This window comes from Lagopus leucura, unplaced genomic scaffold (assembly GCF_019238085.1).
Source record: "Lagopus leucura isolate 7727_CA_CO unplaced genomic scaffold, USGS_WTPT01 Super-Scaffold_100002, whole genome shotgun sequence".
Classification (NCBI taxonomy): domain Eukaryota; kingdom Metazoa; phylum Chordata; class Aves; order Galliformes; family Phasianidae; genus Lagopus; species Lagopus leucura.
Genome location: NW_024962263.1, coordinates 14,567,188 through 14,586,442, shown reverse-complemented (window position 1 = coordinate 14,586,442; position 19,255 = coordinate 14,567,188).

Sequence of the window (19,255 nt, the reverse complement as noted above, 5' to 3'; positions counted from 1 at the left end):
CCTTTGAGAGCTCAGTGATTAGCTCTTCTCAGATGTCAACATTCTTACTAATCTAAATTATTTTCCAGAAAAGTTTATTTGAGATGCTGTGTGGACTCTGTGCCTGTATACTTGTGTATATGCAAATATTTTACAGTGTGCAAGTAATTCTTCTTATATGTATGTACTCATTTTAAAAATATACTGGAGATCACAAGAGGAAAGCTGGAAGTTTTGTTTTAAAATACAGTTTGACACATTTTATACTAGTACAGGTCTGCAGAGTTATAGATACTTGGAAGGATCAGAAGTAAGAGGTGGAAATAATATAATTTTTCAGAGGTCAGCTGGTCAATTACAGTGTATCTACTTCTGTATAGGAAATTTGCAGATGAGCATAGTTTTTTATTATCAGAGTCTCAGTAGGGAGAATTAAAATGATTTAGATATTGTGCTGATCTGTCATGACTCGGGTAAAGGAGGATTTAATGAGATCACTGGCATTGCTTTGCCCCTGTTCAGTAGCTTGCTAATCAGGAGAGCTGTGTGAATTTCAGGAACCAAAAAATATACTGAAAACCTGAAGGCTCTTGCTGGAGGAGGAGGTGCTCAGTGATTTGGTTTTCTGTCTCGTCCTTCGGATCCACTCTGTCATAAGGAACAGCTAGTGCCTAGTATTGTTAAAAGCAATGCTCGAACTTATTTGGAGGGCCTTTCTGCTCTGCTGTGACTGGTCCACTTACTGTCATAATACTGTAATTTAAGTTTATAGCATTTCTCTCAGGCTTTTTTGTTTGTTTGTTTTTAGTGTGAAATTCAAGATATTCCACATGAAAGTGATTTTAGAAAGCTAAGGGAAAACTAAATTCCTTTATTCATTTGATTTTAATAAAACTGAAATAATAGATTAGGCAATTGTCTCTTCTAGCACTACAATTTAAGGAATTTAATGTTAATGAGTTCTTTTATATAAAAAATGATATAAATATGTGTTTCATTTCATTAACTGGAACAAATTGCATAATTTTTTAGCATCTGTAATATTAAGCAGACCAATGTTCCTTATGAACTTATCGAGAAGCAAAAAGAAAGGAGTGGGAGGAAGACTTTCCTGTGCACACTTTTGAGTGGTGGCTGTGTTTCCTTGCTTGTTTTGTCACTGTGTACAAGTCATTTCACTGAGATCTTTCTATGTGCTTCTCTCTGGTTTCCAGGTGGACTTCTACTATTCAGCAGTATTGTACAGCATTAGACTACGGAATTGCAGTCTCATCTGTTTTGAACTGCTATATTAAACTCTTTCATTTAGAAGAAAAAGCACAGAAACTGTGCCTGCTCTCGGTATGAAGTATGATTTGGATCAAATAAGCAATGTATTATAATAATACATATTATCAATATTGATAATCAATAATATTGATAATCAATATTATTGATTACAATAATCAATAATAGATGAAGGTGGGTCATTTAGAATTGCTATTTGTCTTCTATCTTAGTCTTCTGGTCTTCACAGGTGATTTATGACTAATTTTTTAAAATTATGTATTTTTTTATTATTTGATGACTAATAATATTGTTACCTTATATTTGTACATTTGTTCAGAGATTATACTACCACTTTGATCAAGTAGTTTATTACATTTTTACATGCAGAGCATAACAATAATCTAAATTTGTCCTAAAATGAACAGGAGTAAAATGTTAGTTCATTTTCACCAGGATGCTCATCCATTAAAAACAAACTTCTTATTTTAGACAGAATTTTACACTCTTCTCCCCCCCCCCCCCAACCAGGAAGTAATGACCAAATCTTTCAGAATCCTTCAGGTAATCAAAACAACATTTTTCACTGTATTTGATCTATTTACTCTTTCATTCATAATTTACCTGATGCATTTGGACTGGGACACATATTCTCTGCATTAACAAGTGCTTGCATTTTTTGTTGTTGTTGTTTGCAATATGCACTTCTCTCTCTAGATTCTGCCCTAATAAATGTATTTTCCTTAAAGAAATTGTGTTTTCTTTGAACAATTCCCGGTGGAATATAACAGTAGAGGAATGCATTTTACTCATACTGTTCCACCACTGGGCTTCTATACAGACTTACACTGACTTAGAATTAGGAATCCTGATAATGGCTTTGACCATTTAATATACCATTTGGGGGGAAAAAAAAAAAAAAAAAAAAAAAAAGAAAGAAAAAGTATTTTTAGATATCATTCTCTCTCTTTGTATAAAACTCTGTTTGTAATAGGTTATTTCCACTATACTTAATTCCTGATTAATAGTTAAAAGCTGTGTAATGAAATAATGCTTTAGAAGTGCCACTGCACTTACTTAGATACTTAGAGATGTAATCTGTAAGTGATTTTTTTCCACCTTTTTTTTTTTTTTTTTTTGTGCCATGCTTTTAGCTAATCCAGAAAAGAAATAACTTTTATTTGCTTGCATCAAGAAGCACTACATAGAATCTTATCATCTTATTCCTGTGAATGTAATTGGAAAGACAATACGATTTTCATACTGCAGGATACATTAGATTTTGGAAGTGCTTCTTTCTTTTTAGTTCAGAAGTTCAAATTACTTTGATGGACTCGGACTAGATTTTACAAACAATTTTCCTGAAAGATGGATAATTACCAATTAACAGTTTCACTTTTCTCTCCTTTCTGATTCTATGGCCATTTCCACTGTGGAGTATTATTCTCTAATGTACTTTTTCTTGTAGTATCTTGTAATGTTACCGGTGAGCTTTATGCTGGATGGGCTCATGACTGGTCTGTGTGACAATTCTGAAAAAGTTTCATTATCAAGTTCTAATTTGAAAGTTAATTGTTTGACAGGACTGTGATTATGGAAGGGAATGAGGTGAGGAAATTATCTTACTCTATACAGATGAATTCTTTAACAAAAAAAATTAATGAAGTAGATAATAAGGTATGATAATAATAGAAGTGTAGATGCAACCTTGAATCTGGAGTAATTCCTGACACCTAAACAATTTTCTGTACTTCAAAACAAATCAGAATTGATTTATTATTGTTATTATTATTTTTAATAAAAGTGTCTCTATTCTTAGGGAGAAAGTGATTCAGTTCAATACTTTTAATCCTGATTTCTAGCAACATGAAAAAGTTGTGTGTCAGAGGTGTGTTGATATTCAGATTAAGCTGACCTCAACAACAGTTTTTCTTGAGTGAAAAAATGCTGTTATATGTTTTTTTTCCAGCAAATTGGAGCACAGACTCTTTTCTTAACACGATTAAGATGGTACTTTAATACAACAGATATCTGTACACATAAGAGTTCTTTTTAAAAGGACACAATAGAGTATATATGTCTGTAAAAAAAAAAAAAAAAATATATATATATATATATATATAGCTTCTGCTGAATGTTCTTGGGAGGCCTGCAACTTTAGAAAATAATTATTTTTAAATGGTAACTTTGCTGCCAGAGGACGAAAATCAGGCATTCTGGACATCACCACTGCAAAGAGCTGTACTGTAGTGAATTTACTGAATGGCGATGATTGCATATTGAGTAAAATATGTTATCTTAGCACCGATTTAGTTTCCTACAGAAAATACCAGCTTGCTTCCTGCATAAGTTTAATCCTTTGTGTTTCCTTTTCTACAGAAGTTAATTTGGAATCTAATGTTAAAAGTTTATTTGCTCAAAATGCGAAGTGAGAATGGCACCTTCTCTTTTATTCTGTAACAGAATTTTTCTTTTTTTCTCCCCCTTTTCATTTTTTTTTCTTAACATACTTTTTTTATTTTATTCTATTTTATTTTTCACACTGCTAGATGTGGCACAGTACTTTGAGAGACAGATATCAAAGGAAACCATTCACTTAGATCTTTCTTTTGCGCTGTGACAAGCATATTGCCAAGATATTGAAGTGCAAGCTCCTTATTTTTATTTTTTTTTTTGTGAAAGCTTTTGAGAGAGGAATACAGAAATGATCACTGAAAAAAAAACTGTAACATTAAAAGCACCAAATGATGAATAGAAAATGATAATTTTTTTCTGACTTTATTTCCCAGACATGGAAGAAATCTCCTATGTATGTTGCATAAATTGTCTGTTATAAGAAAAAAATGCATCTATTTTGCACCTTAAACTGAGGTATTTCTTGACTAATAATTTGAACAATAGTGACAGATGCAAGATAGAAAAAATTACTGTGCAAAACTCTACAACTTAGTGTGCTTGCAACTGCATCAATTTAAGTATAAATTCATTGATGATGGCATAGAAATTGACCACTGATTTTATGAAACTGTATTGATTGTTTAGGGATATCGTGCAAATAGATGCTATTCCATCTGTACATGTTCTTAAATAGAAATAAGGTATCTAAAATAAGTATACTGTGCTTATTTAACTCAACTGGGTTTTAATCTGTATTATGAAAAGTAATTTAAACTACTTTCTTTAGTGCCAGTATTGTTCTTTTGTGTAGCATTGCTGGGCTGAACCTGAAGTTAAGTGGTGGTGGGGAAGCCAAAAAAGATTTTTTCTTACCTCAGACGCATGGTTCTCCTTTCAATAGCTGCCTGCAAGTCCCTTTGTGCTGCAAGTATTCCAATGCCAACGTTGTCAAGAGAACTTCCTAAGGGTAAGTCCATAGGCTTTCCCTACTTAAAATCTTTGTACACTGAAATAAAGGAGAGAATAATCAGAATTCCTTCTCAGTTGCTTTCAACAGTTCAGCAGTACACTTGTATTTTTTTTTTTTTTTTTACTCCTAGCAGCCGGCTTATAGTTTACTGTAATTAAAGTTGATGCATTCCTCACCTTTGCCAAAGTGTGATGCTTTTAAGTCATCCCCTTAAAACACGTATTAGTAACTCACAGAATTTATGTCTCAACTTGCATATTTGTGACCTTACTAACCAGGCTCAAGAACGTTATTGCTCACTGAAGCAAAAATACATATATATTCATTATTTGTCTTTGAGACAGTGGCATCCTCACTAAATTCCCTCACCATAGCTTTCTGGCACAAGTCAAAACAAATGGGCAAATGCACTTCCAAAACTTGCAGAGATCCTATGCTGGCTGATGAATCTGTACAGGCAGTGCTGTCTGGATGCTGCCTGCCTGGGTGTGGAAATGCCTGATTCTGATGAAGAGGAGACCAAATGCACTAGATTTTGGTTTTATGCTTTCCTTGTCAGGTTGTTTATTTCCATCTCATTTATATCTTGTTTGAATTCACACTGTGTGCAGTTAACACCTGTATGTAGAAAAAATAAAAAATCCCAAAGTGGAAGGAATATGTGGAAACTTAAAACTATCCAAGAAATTAGAAACATCTTTTTTTAATCTCTCCAGCTTCTATGCATTTTAAAAGAAAGGGTGCTGACCTCTGTCATAAAGCTGATACCACAGTTTCCATTTTCAGCAAATGAATCAGTATTAAGAAATTAAGAAGTCAGAATCAGAAGTGAGAGTAATTATAATGGCATAGGATGAATATCAGCCGTGAAATAAAATTACATTAAAATTACCAAGAATAAATCAAATCTAAGATTTTTTTTTGGAGATACAAAGTACAAACAAATACAAGAAGATGAAATTTAATTCTAAACTTGATAGGTTGATATTCATGCTTAGTTTTAAAATATGTTTGAAAACTAGAGGTAAAATAAACTCTACAAAGGAAGAGAATGCTGGAAAAAGTATCAGTTGCCTATGCTTTTATTCTTTTATTCTTTTCTGTAGTCATTTTTGCAAATGTGCAAGGGCTGCTCCAATGGATATGCTTTCTATTTTAGGATGTTGGCCCATAGTATCAGAGATGGATGTTGGTGGTATGGCAGCAGAGGTTGAACCTTCCCACCAATATTTCATTACATTTTGTTGTTCGGTAAGAGATGGCAGCAGAGGGGCAGTCTGACCAAATGGTGTCTGACGTGGAAGTGCATGTGAAGCTGAAGTGTGTCACTGAATTCCTCCATGCAGAAAAAATGGCACCCACTGACATTCACTGATGCTTGCTGAATATTTATGGAGACCAAACAGTGGATGTGAGCACAGTGAAGAGGTGGGTGGTACTTTTCAGCAGTGGAGACAGCAAAAGTGAGTTACCTCTGCTGGTAAAGATTTTTTGTGAGTGCATCATGCAGCCTGGCAAAAATGTGGTGGTGAATATGTCGAAAAATTTTGTTGCTGAGAATTATGCATAGTGTTATTGTGCTTTTTTTGTATCTGTTGTAGCTTCATGGAAATAAATAAGAGACGTAACTTTCAGAGCAACCAATGTACAATTCAAAAATAGACTACATCTTCTGTTTTGAAGATACATATAAAATAATGTAGATTTCACTGTCACTAAATACTATCCATCAAAGGTCAAAACACTGATTTTTTTTTTTTTTTTTTTTTTTTTTACTCCCTTTTCTCTACCAGTCCCTAACGCAGCAATTACTCTCTGTACCAAATGGCTCAAATGATGTGCTTGGTAAACTCATCCTGTTCCCTGTCTGAACATTCAGCAAAACAAATATACACCTCAAAAAGAGATGTTTGCCAGCCTGTGTTTCATATAGTCCGTAGTCGGTCTTTGGGGTTGCAAGCACTTTTGTACTTATCTGAGTCCTCAAGTGCAATAAGACACAACTTGAGTGCTTTAAGAAGGAATCAAACATTTCTATTGGCAGGGTAGGATCATAATGGATGATCTGCAGCTGTCTTGTGTTTTAAATTCTTACCTGTTACGTTTGGCCTTCCTGGCAGGAAGTCATCTTGCATTTTAGGGATACAGCCCTCTAATAGAATTTCACATTTTGCAAAATGGCTCTTAGGTGAAAATCTCAAAGCATTTCATTCAGATGGACAAATATAACTATCTCAGAGGTGTAGCTCAGCTGCAGGAGATGCCTGAAGTTACAAACTGATCTAGGCAATTACTTTTCTAATATGCATGAGCATTTATTCCCATTTGTTTTCACCTGTTGGTTCAATGAAATCACTTGGATGAAACTGTAAGGTCTGCACTGCCTCAATCTGGAAATTCTTTTGAAACCATTCTGTAGATTAACTCACTAGAGCTCTTCTTGCCACTTAAGTTCTCTGCTGTGCTTTATTTTTACAGTACTATCACAGCACAAGTTGCCTTCAAAAGCGCACAGACATTAGAATTATACTTGGATTTAACTTTTCCTTCCATTTTCTGTTGTTTTCTTTTTCTTCTCTAGAGGAGTGTGAAATTTGTTTATATTGTTTGAACCTAACACTTTGCTTTCCACATAGAATCTTTTTAACATGATAGTTAAAAGTCTTTTGTGCTTCAAAACAAACAAGGAGTGCAATGTTCAGTGAACCAGTTGTTAACACACAGATTTTTATTTCTCCAAAGTATCAACTATTAGAAAAAAAATTGGTTTCCTCTCTGAAGAGCAGACAACTTCTTAGCTGCTTAAGCAGTTGATTTTATCACTCACAAACTTGAGGAGACAATATTGTGATGAGGATATACTCTTGCCAAATATTCTGAGAATAAAGTTTGAAATAAACAAGGAAGCACACAACAACTTAAATGATTTTGAAAAATGAAAGAAGGCGAAAATATTTTGAGATAGTTATGAGCCTATTTACTTTCCCATCTATGCAGAAACAGAAAAAAAACGGCATATTTTCTGGCAGACAACCACTCATAAGCAGGTTGCAGAATACAAGCTAAACAGCAGGAGTTCTGGGGACATTTGCATTAACTGAAGAGGGGATATGATCAAACAAGTCACAGGTGTCAGAATGTAAAAGGAAAAAGGGAGAAAAGTGTCCACTTGTGATAGCCTTGCAGACATAACCTGCTGTCCCTGCCACTTCCAAAGTACAACAGGGGTTTGTTAAGCTTTTCTTTGTGTAACATGCTCTGCCATTACATTTATGTTTTATATTCCAGCCCACTCTTAGTTCCAAAGCCTGACATTGTTTAAATTCTTTCTCTCATAGAATTCTTCCAAAGAAACAGAAAGAACAGGATTGCTTTCATGAAGTCAAGAAATCAATATGGTGAGTGAAAAGCAGAAAATGATTGACTTTTAAGACTAGGAGATAATCATAGTTGTAGTGAAGGGCAAATACGGTTGCTGCCAGTTTGGAACTGTGTGATTAGAAAGACTGAAGGACTTCATATTCCTGGAGGTAAATGAGTGCCTAAGAATAGTGATGTTATTTTGCTTGGTTTAAGTGACGGCAGGATCAGATCTATACTACTGAAAACGTGGATTTATGACCCTTGTGGATTTTTGGTAGAAGCAAATAATGAAGTAATTTTCTTTACTGGCTTCTACAATGCAACTGTAGATGAAGTCAGGGTCCTCTCAACAGTGAAAGCAGACATGATTTCCTGACAGCAGGGACTTTTGTTTTCCACATCTACTTGCAACTCTCTTGACTTCTGCAGTATTTCATTTTGAGTTGGAGCGTGTAGAACTGAACAACATTGTATCTAGGAAAATATTATTAATATTCCTCCAGTAAAATATTTTCCATTCCATTTTTTTCTGTCCACCTCTTCATCCACCTTACCATTTTGATGATATTTCAATTATAGCTATTTCAGCACTATTAATGTTTTCACTGTGCTCACTTGCAGTAACATGTCAACACTTTTGCCTGAGTAAATACAGCTAATTTAAAACTCAAAAAATGTATCAGACTCATGCAAACTTTCCCAGCGTGACTTGACTTGCGCAATTTCAGTCTGCTATTATGCTGACAAATTGCATAGTATTATTTGGTTTCTCTGGACTTCCCTAATTTAAAAGACTGATGTCATCAAATTTTCCAGTGTTGCTATATATCTTACTGCCCAGAGTGTAAACAAATACGTTCCACTTTGCGTTAAAAATTTTTAGGCATCCCAATCATGAAATTGTTTCATGATGACAGCTGACAGCTTGTTCAATCTCTTTCCATTTATTTTAGAATATTTTAACATATAGATAGCACTTCAAGAATGTTAACTATCTATCCATCTATTTATTTTTCACCATATTTTCCCTTCATGCACCTGGGGAAGCTAGTGTTATCTCTGTTTTAAATATAAGGAAACTAAGACAGACAAGCCAGAATAAAATGAGACATCTCACAGTAGGATTTTTTAGGAAAAGTGAGTAGCAATGATTTACCTTTAATTTACGAAGGTTTTCCTTACCATATTTGAACTGTTTATTAAGAAAATGTTCTCAGCAAGGATCTTGTAATTCTGCAAGGCCTTGCTTAAGAGAGTATACAATTACCTTCATGATATTCCTCACCATAACATGGAGTTCTGTTGCAGTTGCATGTGCTATATTTTTACAGGAATCAGCTCTGAGACACATTCAGACAAGTCCACGGAGCTTGTCATCTTGTGTAGTTTGAAACCTTTAGAATGAAAGCATAAATAAGCACATAAAATCCCTGTATTGTCCATAACAGTTGAAGTTATTTGAATATTTGTGCTTTTCTTTGAATGGAAATTGTTTACATTAAAAATTGAGATTGCTCTATCACATTTTACCAGGGAGAAGAGACTACCACTATCCTCTCCAATTCCTGGTCTAGTGTATTCGTTTATACTCTGAATGGAAGTGTATGCAGCAGAACTTGGTATTGGCATAGTCCTGACAACTTCCAGTTGTCCAGTCCTGACTGGAAAGTGTAGGATTTGAATTTTGGGGCTAGAGCTTTCTGCCATCTACTGAAACCTGATTTCTATTCTGAGAAAAAAAAGGAAATATTTTGCTAAATAGCTAACAACTAATAAACTTTTCCATTCGTAATTTTCTTGATTTAATCCATAGCTATGTTTTTAACTTACGATGCCTCTCGTATAGACTATAGAATATACTCATTCCTCAGAATTTGGTGGACTACTATTACTACTACTGTTTAAATACCTTCCCTCCATCCCTTTCAGATCAACTAAAGAAGCACTAGGATTTGTTTTAGTTAGAAGTCCTTTTTATAATATATGGATAATAAAAAATAATAAGTAAAACTAATATAATATGATATATATTATATAATATACTATTAATAATTCTGTCATACTAGTGGAAATAAATTAGAGAATTACAATCTCAAATGACTGCATTTCTTCAGCTTAATCAACAATGACTAAATAAAAAGAAACTGAGGCTTTGTCTCAGTATTAAAGTTTTGGATCTTAGCTAGATAGATACTATGGAATGTGAAGAAAAGAAAATACAAATCTCTTTATTACAGCCCTGTAAGAACTTAGCAGTTCTGTACAATTGGATGTTGATCTTGCAATACTCATATGCTTTTGTGGACATGCATGCAGCCAAATTTAAATTCCAAATGATTAGTCATAAATCTCAAGATCTTATTTTAAAGCTAATTATATAATGAGTCTCAGTGTTATTACAAAAATTGAAATATGATATTTATGGCTTCATTACGCACGTCTTAAAAATCAGACTACTGTTTGTAGTGCTGCTAGATTTGAATTGGGTTAAACATGATCAAATTCCAGTCTACAATTTCTCAAAAATCTCAAGAAAACAATTCTTTAACTAAAGGAAGCTCAGATAAGATTTCATCCTGAAGTGAATGTTTTATTTTTTCTTTTATTTTTTCTTTTTTTTAATCAAATATATGAATTTTTGAATATATGAAGTCTGTAAAATTTTGTGACACACAAACCTCAACATTACTTTCAGCAATCAAACATGTGGTTTGAGTAGTCACTAAAGGGATGATGGTATACGAGGACCAAGTATTTGTCCTCATATCATTTAAATATTTTAAATTGACACTGTGATGTTCTTGGGACTAGTGTATTGTCATATTCAATGAATAGATGAATAAAACGTTATAATGATTTTCATTTTCAGCAAAAGAATGCATTCCAAATTTGCTTTCAATCTTCGGCATTATAGCTTACGAAGCTGTAAAAATAGGATTTAAAAGGATAGGAACAGGGGACAATGGTATCTTCTGCTTTAATTATGTTTTTTATTTCAACTGTTTTCCTCAGTAACCTAATATTATTGGACTACAAAGACATAAAGATTTTCTTTAGTGCTATTTTGCCTTTAGTTATTCAGCATGTTGGAATAACAGGATGAATCTCATTATCTTTGGCCAAAGGCAGCGTTTCTTTAATGAAGGTTTACCTATGTAAAGCAACACAAAGTTTAAGGAAGTGGTAGTTAGGTTTTATTATTGTTGTTATTGTTTGGTTTGTGAAATTGCTGTTGCATCTCTGAATTACTTTTATTCCCAGTGTGAAATGTTTGTTATAAACTGTATTTGAAGGAGGATATAAATGAATATAAACATCTGTGATACTATGTTGAAGTGAGCATTCAGTGGTATTTGAGGCCAAGACTAAGAACATATATTATGTGTTCTTTTGGTAATTCCCTTACATAACTATAAGATTCCTTCATTTTCTCATCTCAGAAGATCAATATGACATTTTCTAAGAATTAAGTGGACTTCTGAGGATTCCTGCAGTCTAATTTAGTTTATTTTACAATTTATCATAAAATATATATTTTCTACTTCTATTTAGTAACCTGAGAAATGTGATATTAAAGGCAGACCGATAGAAGGCACGAACTGTCTTTTGTCTCTGGAATTGTTCTTTTGCTTGGTACAAGGATCAAGTACTTCTATTAGAGGAGATGCAAGATCCTAATACAGACCAGCTGTCATTGCTGTACTCATATACATTATGTAAGACTTACTTAAAAAAATTTGAAATACATCTTTGCTCTAAAGCTGAATGCTAACAAAGGAGTTTCATTATATTCAGAAATAACGCTTTCGTGAACTCAGTTTTGCAAAGCAAATCTTGCTTATTATTAGAAATTCAGAAAGGTAATTATCTCTGAAATTCACATTTTAAACAAAATTTTCTTGGGAGTACTAGTGCAGCAAAAATTGGTGATGATGATGAGCATGAGAAAAAGTTAAAAGCTCTGAGTGTTGAAAGCATTATTTTATGATATTTTAAAACAAATGGCAGTTTAAAAACTACAACGTATTTTCTATATTTTGAGGGAGAGGAAAAGAAAGGAGGAATGCAGATGCATATTAAAGTGCATGGTACAATTTCTCTCGATACCCAGAGGTATCATTCCTTAATTCACGTTGTATGAAAGGTATAAGTAAGTCTTAGGTAAGATCACATTCTTTTCTTATGTTTATTGTTCTTCCAGTGTGTTGTGTTTTTAATGGCACCCATCCTTAGACTGCACTGATGTGCTGAGAGCAAGAAGAGGTTATGCCCTTTAACATTTCTCTAGCATTTTTGATGACAGTACCTTCTGCTCTGAAGTATGTGTGTTCTTTAATCTTGGTATAATGTTTTCTTCAGACATCCATGGTACTAGCTGAAAGGATTGTGGACTTCAGCCCACACAGAATGACTTGTCACTGCTTCACTGTCAAAATCTACAACACTCTCTAATCCCAAGTAGTCAAAACCAACTGAATTAATAATGACAGTATAATCTGGTTTTTAACCTTATTTTGACAGAAAAACCTAAAAAGACTTAAGATTAATAGTTTGGAAGGTACATCTGAGGAGGTGAAGATAATAAAGATAAATGAAGTGATATGGTAAAGAGTGGACTGAAGGAGAATTGTTCTGTCAGGAATTTAACTGGAAGAGGATGCATGAACAAATTTTAGTTTATGTTCAGTTCTCATAGGGATTTATAATCCAGAGCCCATTCTGTTGTTCTTGCATTTTTTATCTCATTTTTTCCGGTGTTTTTCTTTCTTGCAACATGAATCATCAGCACTTCAAACGTGAAGATTAGATAGCAGGAAAAATGGTCTGCATCCTTGAATTTGTATATCAAGTAATATGTGAAAAATAAATCCCAAATGAACATTCAAATACTAGGAGCATGTAAGATTAGGAGTCATTTCTAGAGTGATCATATGGCTTTGGATGTTTTTCCATTTGTATTTTTCATGAGGATGATGTGAGCTTGAATGTAATTATATAAAAATGAAATAACATACATTAGGATATTTGGCAGTGTATTATAAATCTTTAACAATATCAGAGTACCTTTTCCTTCTCAAGAATGCATATTTTAGTCCAATTACAGTAGCAGTTAGTCTTAATTAATTTGTCTTAAAACAATATTCTGGAAGATGTGCTGATGCAATGTGGAAGTTGCAAATATGAATCCAAATTTGTTTAACCTGTAGAGAATTAATGATGTGATGACAATAAGATGGAGTAATTGCTTTAGGTTGGTAATTTACATAGTTTATGCAGGGCAGCCTCTAGACTTTAAATTAGTAGAATTAGTACAATGGCTGCTTTTTAAAATGGAAGGTTGAATAAACTCACAAGGCATGTTAATTGTGTGAGGATAGCGTAGAGAGTGTTTCTTTTTGGCACTCTTTCAAAAATTACCCCATATAAATACTATGTGCCAAACTATGTTAAATCTGCATCAATATATTTTAAACATATATTTTTCCATTTTTAATAGCAAAGAAGAAAATAAAGGTCTATGTAATTTTGCATTAAAACTCATGAATTTACAACAGATATATCTGATAATGTTTTCCAAGATGTGATGAACTGAAGTGTTCTTTTGGTTTGGAACATATACAACTAATGTAGTTCATTTTCTCTCCCTACACTTATGCACAAATCGAAACAGAAGCCCTATTTTTAAGCATTTAAATTAGTCAGAGTTCCTAAAATGCATCTTTTCTTTTGTATCTTTCCTCTTCAAGGATCTATGAAATAAAACAATGGAACTTTATAATAGTTTAATTGTTCAGATATTATGAATAATCTAATGAATGCATTTTTTTCAGTTCACTGTGGTATAAACTTGTTCACTTCTGGAAGTGGAAGTTGTTCCCTTCCCTTCCCTCCCCGCCCCTCCCCGCCCCTCCCCGCCCCTCCCCGCCCCTCTTTTTTCCTAACCAGCAAAGCATGAAAATAACTTTAATCAGCGTATGTTGTTCCTGAAATACCTCCAGAGAGGTATTGGGCTGGCTACTCATTACAAAAGTGATCAACCAAGAAAGGACAAATAACCATGTGGAAAGTAGCTAAATCAAATTATTCTTGTGATTTGTTATAAAATGATTATGTTGATTTCTTTGATACTTTATAAAGACTGAATCATTTTTACAGTAAATGATGGATGAAATATATTCAAAACCTCAGTAGCATTAAATATAGGGAAATTCATTTATTTTATTCTGAAGGTTAATTATTGTCCTGTGTTTCCAAAGTTTTGAATTATCTCTTTACTGTCTGGTACTTGTTCAAAGGACCTTTCTTTAATACTTCATCTAAAACAACCTTTCCTCTCATCCACCTTTTTGGCAGTGTTGTCTTACTGTAGATATACTTTGTTAGAAAGTTGCAGAGGGACATAGCAAAACAGAAATGAATTGAGTTTACCACACATGAAAAATTTTCTCAGTATTCATGAGTGCGTATTACACATGTGCTAGGTATTAGTAACAAAATTTTATTATAAAATATTGTCTGCAAAATTAAAGGCTGCTTCTCTCTGCTGAGACTAGAACTTGATAAGCCAATCTCATTTTTAATTACTGTATTATAGAATTATCTCTGTGTGAGTAAATGGGACAGCAATGAAAATGTTGAAGGTCATTTGGCCAGGAGATCTTAACAACTGATCAGAAGTCTTTTATTCTTTGTTTTCTCTTGCCACACTAACATCAAAAAGAGGAGAGAGCCTATAAGAAAGATGGACAAAGGTTTTCGTGGGAAGTTCTTTTGAAAAGTTCCTGCTGTGATATTTAAATTTCTTGATAATAATTGCAAATCTGTTTAAGAATTTCCAATGGATTTATTTGTATTTCCAGTAGATATTTGTGTTTTGCTCTAGTAATGCTTGTCAAATGCCTTCTGACTTCCATCTGTTCAAGCTGATGAAAGATGAGCAGCATGGGTAATATCTGCTTAACAAAGACACTATAACAGCAGTTGTGAAACAGTGGGTCACTTTCACTGGTGCAGATTTTTACAAGAATAGCATGCGGTCTCTTGTTCACTGCTGGTAAAAGTGCATAGGTAATGATGGTGACTATGTTGAAAAGAATTGTGTAGCTAAGAATTTGCTGTGTCAAATAGTGGTGCTGTGCTCTACACCTATTGTAGTTTCCATGGAACTAAGAGGAATTAGTTTTGGAGGAACCTACATATATAGCTCTAAATATATAGATACATCGTGGTTTTATGATTTTTGGTTATCAGCATTCCACATCATGACATCATGTACTGCACCAGGAGTTAAAAAGTTAATGCTCCAGTACTGGGCAACTGTCCAGAAGAGAAGAAGAACTACAAACCCGAAAGGACTTTGCGTTCAGAGGGAGGACATAAGCTTTCATAGATCATCTGACTTGTCCTTTTTTGGGTCTCTCTCATCTCTGCTGCCCAACCCAACTGCACGTCTCACCTCAGCACTATGGTGAGGACTTCAGGTTTTTTTTTCGGACACGCTCATAATATTTGATTTATTAGCTCTAATTCTAATTACATTGTACTATATTCTATTATAGTGTATTATCTTGCATTCTGATCTCTTACTTAGTAAATTAGTTTGTTTCTCCTCAAATCATTGCCTCTGCTTTGTTTTGGGCCCATCGCTCTACCCTTTTTCACTTATCCTTTTCTAGGGTGCAGATCTGTGGGTCCCTCTGCCCCGCTCGTCATGGAACCAGGCCAAACCAGCCCATAAACCATTGAAAGATAATTCTTATCAATTAATTCACTTGTGAATATGTAAGCATGACTCCATGTAACTTTTAAAAGCAATTATTTAGATCTACACACCGGGATATTTTGATGTAGATATACTTAAACAAGGCAGGTGAGTTTTTAATGGAAGTTTCCAAAATGGTTTTGACTTCAAGGACAGTTGTTTCCCCCAAGAAATGGAGAAGTCGCTTCAAAAAATTCAGCTATCACAAGCCAATTTACAACTTGTGTTACTGTTATTGATTTATTTTACTTGTACACGTTAATGGCAAAAAGTGATTTAAGTAACACACTTTTAAAAAATATATTATTATTACTTCTAGTTGTTCACTGTTTTGAATAGAATGCATTAGACATGAGAATTTGCTTTTTTTGTTTGTTTTTTGTTTTGTTTTGTTTTGTTTTTCCTTAAAGACAAACTGATATGTGGGCAGTCTGTAAGGAATAAACATGTGCTATGTACCATGGCCATCTATCTACTCTTGGTGTGTTTGAGACACTGCACTGCATAATAACCAGTGACTTAATTGCAGAGCCAAAAAAATAGTTGCTAATGGGAGATTAAATCATTTCAAATTTAAGCTACCTGTGAGAAAAAGCAGATTAAGGTCACTGTGTAATTATAATTTTCAGCTCAGACACTGTAGCACAGCAAACTAATATGTCTGGTGTGTCTTGCTAAAGGCATTCTCTGGACCTCTCAGTGACTGTGGAAAAGGAGTCATTTATAAAATCTCATTTATTTATTTTTTAGAATTTAAATTCAACAAAATAAAGCTTGTATTGTGGTTAAATGTGTGGCAATTGGTTAAAAAGATGGAACAATTGTGTCTGAAAATGTGCAGTGTGATTACATCCAAACAAGTCTGTATTTTTACTGAGCTAATTCCTTTCAATATCAGCAAAACTGTTACTTCTGTTAGTGATTAGTGTCAACCAACCTGATGTTGACTGTAACATAAGAGAATGTGTGATGTTCCCCATATAGAGCAGTGTAATTAGCTTTGGAAAGGATGCTTTTTTAATTTACCTGTTCAATATTTTCTAAAGTTATGTTTGTTCATAACAAGCTAAGACCTTAGGCAGAGAAAGTCTTCTCTTTCTGAAGAAAACCATCAATACAGTCTGTGTTGTAGTGTGCCAGTTTATATTTCCATCACCAATTAGTGGGTTTTATTGCACTTTGAATGGAATGGAAGCAAATTCTGTCAGTTGCAGTCTTTGTCTATAATATTACATTTACCGTAGTATTTGGATCTCTGAGAGATGTAAATTTAGGGAACAAATTTCATTCAAAACTATTAAGTTAGGATACTTAACATTAATATTAGGGACATTCTGTGTTTAGGTAGGACAGAAACAGACTTTCAGAATGTCTTGGTAAACAAGAAAAACCTCAAATTTTCAATAAAAAGACAGGTGCAATATAGTACCCTCTGAAAAAGATGTTGGGGAAAACTTTGTTCCACTCCCATTCTCTAAACTTCAAGCACAGATTTCCTTAGATATTTAAGTCACTACTACCTTATAACAGGAAATTTGAGTTTTGAGCTTTCTCCAAGTTAAACTGCTGAGGTGGTATCACTAAGAGAATGATGCAGGGCAGACTGGAACTGTAAGAAGTGATTGTTACTTGCCTAAGATACAGAATAGAACTGCCACTTTTGGAGAGGATGTTGAGTCTTTACTGTAGATGAGGATCAGATTTCTAAAGTGGTTAGTGTACAGGGCTAAGCTTTCTAGTTAGAACTGCTTTACTGAGTATAAACAGGTTACTGATTTAGAGAGAGAAAGTGAGAGAATCTGTATCTACAGCTCATCTGGTAATTGCATTACTCTTTAAGAATATGAACCCACATTTTCTAACAATAGTAGCTACTTGACTGTTCCTGAGAAAAGAGGATAGTTCCTAAAGGGGAATGAGAGTGGTTCAGATATTACCAAGGAGCAGAGCCTTAAATTCACATTAAGGAACCTTAATCAACCTTAACCTATGTGTTTTTATATGGGGTGACATATTCATAAGTCATCCTATATAACAAAGTGTTCTAGTGTCTAGAACAATTTGATATTAGCGTGTAAATTAAGCAGATGACATATGGCAGTAACAATGACACATGGCACTGGCAGTGACACGTGGAGAGTGGATTGGGCTTTTTATTGCCTTTTCAGGCTGAATGAATCTACCAAACAGAAATGGGAGATATATTATCTTTCTATTGTCATGACATGCACCCAGTGAGTTGTGTAATAGGAGAGGAAGTCTCAGACAAATTCACACAAAGACCTTTTCAGTTCACTGCTAGTGACTAGCTGAATGTTAGCCTGCAGCAGCACATAGCAGTCTCCTTGTTTTCTTCACCACATTGATTTATGTGTTTACTTTCTTTCTTTAATCATTTATTTAAATAAATATACTAAATTACAGTTAAGACAGAGATGTTGTCTCTGGCCTAATTTCAGTCCCATTCTTTTATTGTATTAAGTGCATTTCCAGCTTGCAATTATTATTATAAAATAATGTGGAACTTAGGAATGCTCCTTCGAAACAGCAACAACAAAAAAAAAGTATGAAGTCCTGGATCCTATACAATAACAATGCCAAGATTTAGGGTATGTTTTATTTCTGTTTGGAATTCCTGCTTTCATTTTCTGCAACAGTTGCCTAATTGGAAGTTACTGGTAGTGTTCTTCCTTTTCCCTGCTTTGGATACACCATTGGAAAGCACCAAATTAATATTTAAAGTAGTGACTGAGAGCACTTATTAAACACTGAAAAAAATAAACTTGATAGCTATGCAGCAAACACAAGGATAGGATTATAATTTAATTCCTTTTGTTTGGTTGGTTGGTTTTTTTTGGTGGTGATGCAGATGTTGTGTCTAGTTCCTCCCTCCCTCCCTCCCTCCCTCCCTCCCTCCCTCCAAGAAACTGGCTCCACTCCAACATCTCCATGTCTTTCTTGTACTAGGATCCTGTGTCTGGACGCAGTACTCCAAATGCAGATTCTTGAGATCAGAGTAGAAAGACAGAATTGCCTCCCTTAACCAGCTAGCTACATTTCTTTTGGTTCAGCCCAGTGTACAATTGGCTTTCTGAGCTGCAAGAGCAAATTATTAGCTCATATTTTTTTTTCAGCCACCAATACCCACAAACCTTTCTCCACAGGGCTGTTCCCTGTCCACGCATCACCAAGACTGTATTCATGTTTGGGATTTTCATGACCCAGAATCAGGATCTTGTAGTTAAGCTTGTTGAACTGCACATTTTTCACATAGGCCCACCTCTTGAACATGTCAGGGTCCCTCAGGATGTGATCCCTTCCCTCCAGTGTATCTAGGGATTCTTAAACTGAGTATGATACCAGTTTCTATTTCCTGCTCCTGCACTCATACAACGTGCTCTATAACAGACTAACCCTTCCCTGTCTGTTAATGTTTTTACTTTACCTTTCATTCTAGTAGAAACCATGTATTGGTTAGAGCCCAGAACAGGAATTCTTAACAGCAGGCAAAAAAAAAA